Genomic DNA, 7,714 nt, shown 5'->3' on the forward strand with positions numbered 1-7,714 from the left:
GATGAAATTTACATTTCATCAATCCCTTAAATCCAATGATTTTAATCCAACAAAAGTCAAATCAACCTTGACCAAGGTCCAAACACAATAGTCAAACTCCACAAGTCAATAGAATTAGCTCAACATAATTTATTTTCAATTAAAAAAATTAAAAATCAATTAAAAATGCATTAAATTAAATCATGTTTGATCAAAAACCTAAAACCTCTTCAAAACACCAAATAAATGGCCAAGAGATTTATCATAGGTCAAACAAGGTCAAAGAACCATGGAGAAAAAATTCCACTATTTTTTGAAAGTCAGAAGTATTTTTAAACAATTAAAAATATGCACAAAAACAATTAAATTATGAAAAATATTAATATTGATCCAAAAAATAATTTTGATTCAGAAAATGAAAGAGAAAAATATTTGAAATTTCTTGCTGAAAGTCCCATATTTTTTGGATTAATATTAAAATTAATATGAATTAATGAAAATAAAGAAAATAAAATGAAAATTCAGAAATTATAAAATACGTGGACCGTCTGATCTCCCTCACTAGTCAACTACACAGCACGCGTGGTAATCACAATCAACGCTCAAGATTAAAACATTTTAAATGGATCATGTGGTTCAGAAGCTTTCTAACATATCGCCGGAGCCAGAGCTTCGGTCTTCTTCTCCGGTGGACCTCATCGAACTGGTCCACCTTCAACCATCACCAAAATGAAAAACCAAGACATGAATTTAAAGAAAAAATGCTCAGGAGCTCGAATTTGGCCTCAATTTTGTCTAACTCCAAGTATATAAGAAGATACATGGAATTGAGTTTTGAGGATCATGATCTGAGTTGCCTCGATTTGACCTCTAAGCAACTCAATCATGTTGCCTATATTGGTAGGACTTCAGACAACAAAAAATCAATAAGAATAATGGAGAAATAAGAGAGAATTGGAGAGTAGAAGTTTCTGAAAATTCACCTTCTAGTTGATCTAAATTGACTTGATCTTGATTTGGATTTGATTGCTTTCTCCTCCTCTTGCTTGCAGGAACCAAATGAACTGAAAATGGAAGTGGATTTCTGGAGTTTGAACTTCCAAACAGATGGTGAAGTTCAAGCTCGATTTCAAAGAAATCTCAGAAAATAAAATGGAAGTGAGGGTTTGCAGAGGTCTAGCAAAGCTTGGGCAAGGTGTCGGTGAAGTTCTGATCACAATGCACTTCTATTTATAGGCTATGGGATTGATATTTACACACTTCTAATTTTGGATAATTTGAGTTTCTCTCTTGCATGGGTGCATGGGCGTGCACTAGGCCCATGAGATGATGTAATCCAACTCCAAATTGTGTTCAAAGTCTATTGAACTCATAATGTGCAAGCATGCAAAAGCAAATGATCACTTGAAGTTCAAACTTACCAAAACACTTACCATAATGAAGCCACGTGCAAGTCCTTCAATTTTGGTCCAAATGAGATGATCTTTGATGTTTTAGAAAGGTAAGATCAAGGGGAACAACTTTCCTACTGAACACTTTTTCATTTGATGCTTGGATGATGATGAATTTTGAGGTGGAAGTTTGGGAAATCAAACATATTTGAAAATTTTCTAAGTCCCAAGTCAAATGTTCACTTCTTCCACCTTGAATAACTTTTTCTATGGACTTTAAATGAAAAAAGTTCCTTCATCAAAGTTGTATCTCTTTCAAACATGTTCAATTTGGTCACCAATTTTACCTTATTTGGATTTGGCATGAAGGATTTATGCATTTTATAAGTTGAGGAAAATCACTTGTTCAATGGTATTGACCCAAAATGACCTATAATGTTTCCTCTTGGCACATGCATTTACAAGTTGAATTTGGACTTCCTCCAAACATCAAAGTTGAAGTAGACATTTTTAATTTGATCATTAAATTTGAATGTCTTTCATATCATAAAAAATGAGCAAGTTATGGTCTTGGGAAGTTGACCTCCAAACTAGGTTTTAGACAAAATGACCTATAATCTTTCACCATAAAAAATGACTTTCCATGAAAAACTAGCTCTAGACCTAAACATGAAAGTTGTTTGGAATGTCATTTAGAGTAATGTTTCTCTTGGAATCATTTTCATATGCCAAAAATTGTAGGATATAGGGTCTAGGGAACCCTAGTTTTGACCAGTTGACTTCCTCTGGTCAACCACCATGAACCAACTTGCTAGCTTGATATTATCTTGACTTTAGGGACTAATGGAGGATAATATATGTATAAGATGATGTAATGTGAAGTATACCTTGAAATATTTGATCAATTGTTGAAGAAATCACACAAGATACCCAAATGAATTAGGGTTTCCAAGGCAAACCAACTTCAAACTCTTGATGATTTCTTGATCAAAATGATATGTGAAGGTCATGAGGATCCATATATGATACTTAGAGCCAATGTGAACCATTCTTAATTGAGCTCCTTGCAATAAGGGTCTTAAACCCTAGATATGAGCTTGATAGAGCATAGGTGAGCATGTACACTACCTACAAAAGAGTTAAACTATATAATGACATATTATTTGTATTTTGGTTAGTAAATAAAGAAAAATGAAGTATGATACAATCAAATGTGCTTGGTGATCTCTCCAAATGCAAAGTCAATGAATAAGGGGTAAGGAGGATTCCAAGGTGTGATCTCAATGCTAATGCATATGATGAGATAGCATGAGGGATCTTAGGGTCAAAATTGGGGTCTTATAGGTACATCCTCTAAAACTTTTATTGGGCATTATTGGTCAACTAATTATAGAGATATGTTTGTAGATTTTAAGTCATTGATATCAAACTTTTTACAAACCAATAGAGGCATAAAGCTAACACTAGCTATAAGATGAGACAGAGAGAGAGAGAGAGAGACTCAAAGGTCATATTTCCTTAGTTAAAGCTATTATCTCATTGTCATCTTGATTTCTTTTATTTGACAAAATTACTTTTATAAATTTAGCATATGACGGAATTTGAGACACAATTTCTATGAAAGTAATATTTATTTATAGCCTTTTCAACTGATTAATAAACTTTTTAAATTACTCCTTAATCTTAGAATTTGCAAACCATTATGTGAATAAGAATTTTTATTTTTCTCCTTAACAACCTCACTTGTTGGTTGGACCTTTTCACTTTTCTGATTGTCACTCCCATATTTATTTTTAGGGTCATCAAGTTGCTCCCATTTCTTAGGGTGACGACATTTAAATGCTCTTTTGAATTTTGTTCGGGCTTCCATGGAAATGTCCTGAGAGGCTTAGATGATGAAGCAATTGGATGTGCGACTTGCGAGATTTAAGTCTCCAATATTTTACTATGGGTAGCCATGTAATCTACCTTATATTGTAGTTTCCTAAGGATTCATTTGTGCGTAGACTTTGGTTTTTAAATTCATCATTTTGTTTTGTTTGAGCAATCACACAATTTTCAATTAGATTTTCAATATTGGACTTTCTGGGAGTGTAAGCACCCTTTTGTCCTTGAAAACTCAAAGGCTTAGGCGCTTGTTGAGGAGAGGTGCTTTTCTAAGAAAAACTTGGGAGGTCTCCCCACTCCGAGTTATACATGTTAGAATACAAACTCTCTCTTTGAGAATTGCTAAAGTATTTCACATCATGTAGGATAAATTCTCTATTTGAAATTCGTTTACTTTCGACACCAACATGACCAATAATCCCACAAATTTCATACGGTGGAACTTTGAGGTGACAAATTTAACAATTAGTTTATCAAATTTTTTAAATACAAAAATTAACTTTAGCATAAATATGATCTAAAATGTCAATTTCATACCTTCCCCCTTTTGTATGTGTGTAGGGGGTGAATTTTCGGTGGGGTTTCAATCACTTCCCCTTTGGTAGTGGTTTTGTTCATATATTCAATGAGAGATTATGCATCCTCTATGATTTTTGTCCATTAGAATTCATCATGCAGCGAAATCTATTGCTATCCCTGTGGTGTATAGAAGCATGTTGTAAAAGGTATGAACAAATTGTCATTTTTCAAACTCATAATGAAGGCACAACCATAACATCTCCTTAAAACACACTCATGTTTCATAAAATGATTCTTACACCTTCTTAGGCAAAACTAGTGATTTGATTCCTTAATTGGACCGTTTTCCTGGGAGGAAAATATTTGGCAAGAAAATCAATTTTTAATTCATCTCATGTTGTGATGGAAATAGAGGGTAGAGAATGTAGCCAAGCTCTAGCTATGTCCCTTAATGAGAATAGGAAATTCTAAGTCAAATGACGTCACTTCTGACTCCATTTAATTTCAAAGTGTCATAATATTCAAGAAAAATGGACAGATGTAGATTTTCATCTGCATTTATCAATGAACCAGTAAATTGGTTTTGTTTTACCATATACAACAAAGAAGATTTTAGTTCGAAGTTGTTATTCTCCATAATAGGAAGCACAATACTAGAATGCATTTTTGTATTGTTAGAAGATGCATAATCTTTCAATGTTTGATTTTCAGAAATTGGTTGTTCTCTTCTTCTTCTTCTATGAAACAATCTTTCTATCTCGGGTATGGTTCAACAAGATCCCCAAGACTTTAGATTCTTTGCACTCAATAAAGAAAGAGAATTATACTTACTAAAAAAAGTACAGATGCATAACAATCATAAGTTGCTAGGGGTTGCTAGAGGCTTTAGGGTTTATGTAGGGTGAGAAAAACTGTTTCAATGGTGTTTTTTGTGTGAATATCAGACTATATTTCTCATTATAGGATTGATGTGTATATATAGGCTTATGGGCCTGGACTTAGGGTTTATTAGAAATAGAAACCGCTAGTAAAAGAGGGTTGGACCATTGAATCCCTATTTCCTAGGGAGACATGGGTTATTACCCAAACTCTTTCTCTGCACCACCTATGACCAATATATGTCACTTCTCATATTTCCCTATTCCGGTCGAGTGGTACATGTCGCAGACGGTGTCGTCCATTCAGGGGCGATATCATCCCTTCACGAGCGATATGATCTTGTCACCCCTTATGGTTCCTTACAAATATATACATAATCCCTTAAGAATAAGGAATTGGAAAATGGATCAATGATTAACTGACTTCTCGTTATGGGAGCTTAAATGAGCCTATTTTATGAGACTCTAAGTTGAATCCTTCAGGAGAGACATTTAGATGAGCATGTCTGGTGACATTATTAGTCCCTCAAGAGAGGTGTTCAAATGAACCTGTTTAATGACACTATTAGTCCCTCAGTCAAGACGCTTAGATGACCATGTTTGATGAAACTCTTTATCCCTCAAGCAATATGTTTAGATGAGCCTGTCTGATAAAACACAATCCCTCAGACGAGGTGCTTAGATGAATTTATTTGTTGAGAGTTTTAGTTCCACAGGCTAGACATTTAGATGAACCTGTCTGATAAGACTCTTAGTCCCTCAGGCGAGTCATTCAGATGAGCATGTCTCATGAGAAACTTTGTCCCTCAGGCGACTCTTACACGAATTCAACCTATTTTTAGAGTCCTAAGCACTATCTATAGCCATAATTTTTAGATTATCATTGTCCAAGTTTTATTAGAATTATCAGAGCTTTAGAATACTAGTTTTAGGCAAAAAAAACTCACTACTATTATAGTTGCAGTTTCTCACATTGGAGGACTACTTCAATTTTGAGTTGGGGAATTATCTGCGTACTTGGATCATCAATCTTGCCGGAATTATTTGCAGCTTTTCAGTTTCATTACTTTACAAATTTCTAGATTTTATTTCAGGTGTAATTTTATCAACTTTTGTTTCTGCTTTATTTATTTTAGTCTATTTAATTTTAGTTTATATCGTTTGTTTTCCACCATTCTTAATATCCAGTTTCTTATTATTGCAGTCAATTTTATTTCGAGTTTTAGTTTATACTATTGTTTATATTATCAACTGCATTTATTTGTTTCAAAGTACTTTTCTATTCCAATTACAAAGTTCGTACTGCTTTTTGTTAGCTGACATGTGTTCGTAACTTGCAGGTACTTCAATATATAATGCACGTAACACCCCCCCCCCCCCCCCCCCCATATATATATATATATATATATATATATATATATATATATATATATATATATATATATATATATATATATTATTATTACTTATTTTAATTTAATTATTATTTAATATTTAGCATAATTAACAACAATATGATTTCCCCAAACACGTCCGGTTAAGCTCTTAAGGTCCGAGATATTAGGACCGTCGTTCCACCTCAACTATTGTTCCACCTGCAATCCAGGTGAACAACTTCTAATTGAAACCTTCTATGTTACAAATCGTGCAACAAAACGAGTTCTCAGGAAATCCCACTGAGGACCCAAATCTTTTTATTTATCAGTGTTTGTACAGTATACGGACACATGAAAGACTAATAGCGTAAATCCTGAAGAAATCCGCTTACGTTTATTCTTATTTTCCCTAACAGATATAGCCAGAGCTTGGCTACAATCCTTACCTGTTAACTCTATCACTACTTGGAATGAACTAAAGAAGGCATTCTTAGCCATATATTTTCCTCCGAGGAAAACAACAGTGCTAAGAAATCATATAACCACGTTCAAACACACAGAGGGAGAATCACTTTTTGAAGCTTGGGAATTATACAAAGATATGATGAGACTATGCCCTCATCACGTTCTAGAGAAATGGCTCATCCTTCGTACATTCTATAATGTCTACTCTATAACACAAGAATGACCATAGACGATGCAGCTGACGGTGCCTTAATGGATAAACCCTTCAATTAAGTTTAATAGATTATTAAGAACATTACCCAAAACCATTATCAATGGGGAAACGAACATGCTCTGTTGATTCTAAGAGTTGGCAGCAATTTTGGTAAAATAAAGAGTGTTCACAAGATGTCTTGTGTGATGTCTTAACATGAGATATCCTATGTACCTGCTGAAGATGAAGAACATATGCAAGCAGGATTGTTTCAGAATGCCACATACATTGACAAGGCTTCTGCTATTGGTTGTACCTGCTGGAGCTTATATGGAAGAAATATGTTGCAGGATTGTTTCAGTTGACATGCTCATTGTCATGGTAACTGATATGGTTGTACCTGCTATAAAAGGAAACTGGATTATGCAGGATTTTTCCAGATGTCAGACCCGATGTCTTGACATCTTGTACACAAAACATTCAGTATGAATGTCTGGTGTTTTGTGATTGCACAATTGGTGGCAATCATTGGTTGATTGAAGATATGGCTAGCTTGCGCATTCTGTCAGGGATATCAACCAGATTTGTTTATTTTCCAAAGAGATCTTTACAGCTGATATGAAAAGATTTAATTGGAAAATATATCTAGGGTTTTCAAGGTGTCCATTACTTCTATAAAAATGGACTTAGAAAACCTGATTGTACACACAACCAAGACTGAGCGAAATTTAGAGAGAGAGCTAGGGTTTGTGTCTGTAGGTCATTCAAGTCATCCATTGATGATTGAATTGGACTGATTTGTCTTCTTGATCAAAGCTTTGAAGCAAGATCAAGAGTGTGTCTTCTTGATTGAAACTGTGAAGTAAAATCAAGAATATTGTAATTGAAAAGTATTTGCTTTTCATAAGGGATTACTGTTTTCAATCACGGGTGTGTGATTGTAAGGGAAGTGAGTGGGTTCTCATATCTAAGAGTGCTTAGGTAGAAATTGCACGGGTAGAGATTAGGTGAGAAAGACTGTAACTT

The 7,714-nt window shown here is 34.2% G+C and overlaps 2 non-coding genes across 2 annotated transcripts; one reads left to right on the forward strand and one right to left on the reverse strand.

The window, feature by feature from the left end:
• The first annotated feature begins 4,006 nt into the window (after positions 1-4,006).
• LOC127134181 (small nucleolar RNA R71) lies at positions 4,007-4,113 on the forward strand. Its single transcript, XR_007807938.1, has one exon. It is a non-coding gene; the product is annotated as a small nucleolar RNA R71 (small nucleolar RNA).
• A 2,440-nt stretch (positions 4,114-6,553) lies between these two features.
• LOC127134008 (small nucleolar RNA R71) lies at positions 6,554-6,659 on the reverse strand. Its single transcript, XR_007807791.1, has one exon. It is a non-coding gene; the product is annotated as a small nucleolar RNA R71 (small nucleolar RNA).
• Between the last annotated feature and the right edge of the window lie 1,055 nt (positions 6,660-7,714).

The sequence above is a fragment of the Lathyrus oleraceus genome, chromosome 3 (genome assembly GCF_024323335.1).
Source record: "Lathyrus oleraceus cultivar Zhongwan6 chromosome 3, CAAS_Psat_ZW6_1.0, whole genome shotgun sequence".
NCBI classification, from domain to species: domain Eukaryota; kingdom Viridiplantae; phylum Streptophyta; class Magnoliopsida; order Fabales; family Fabaceae; genus Lathyrus; species Lathyrus oleraceus.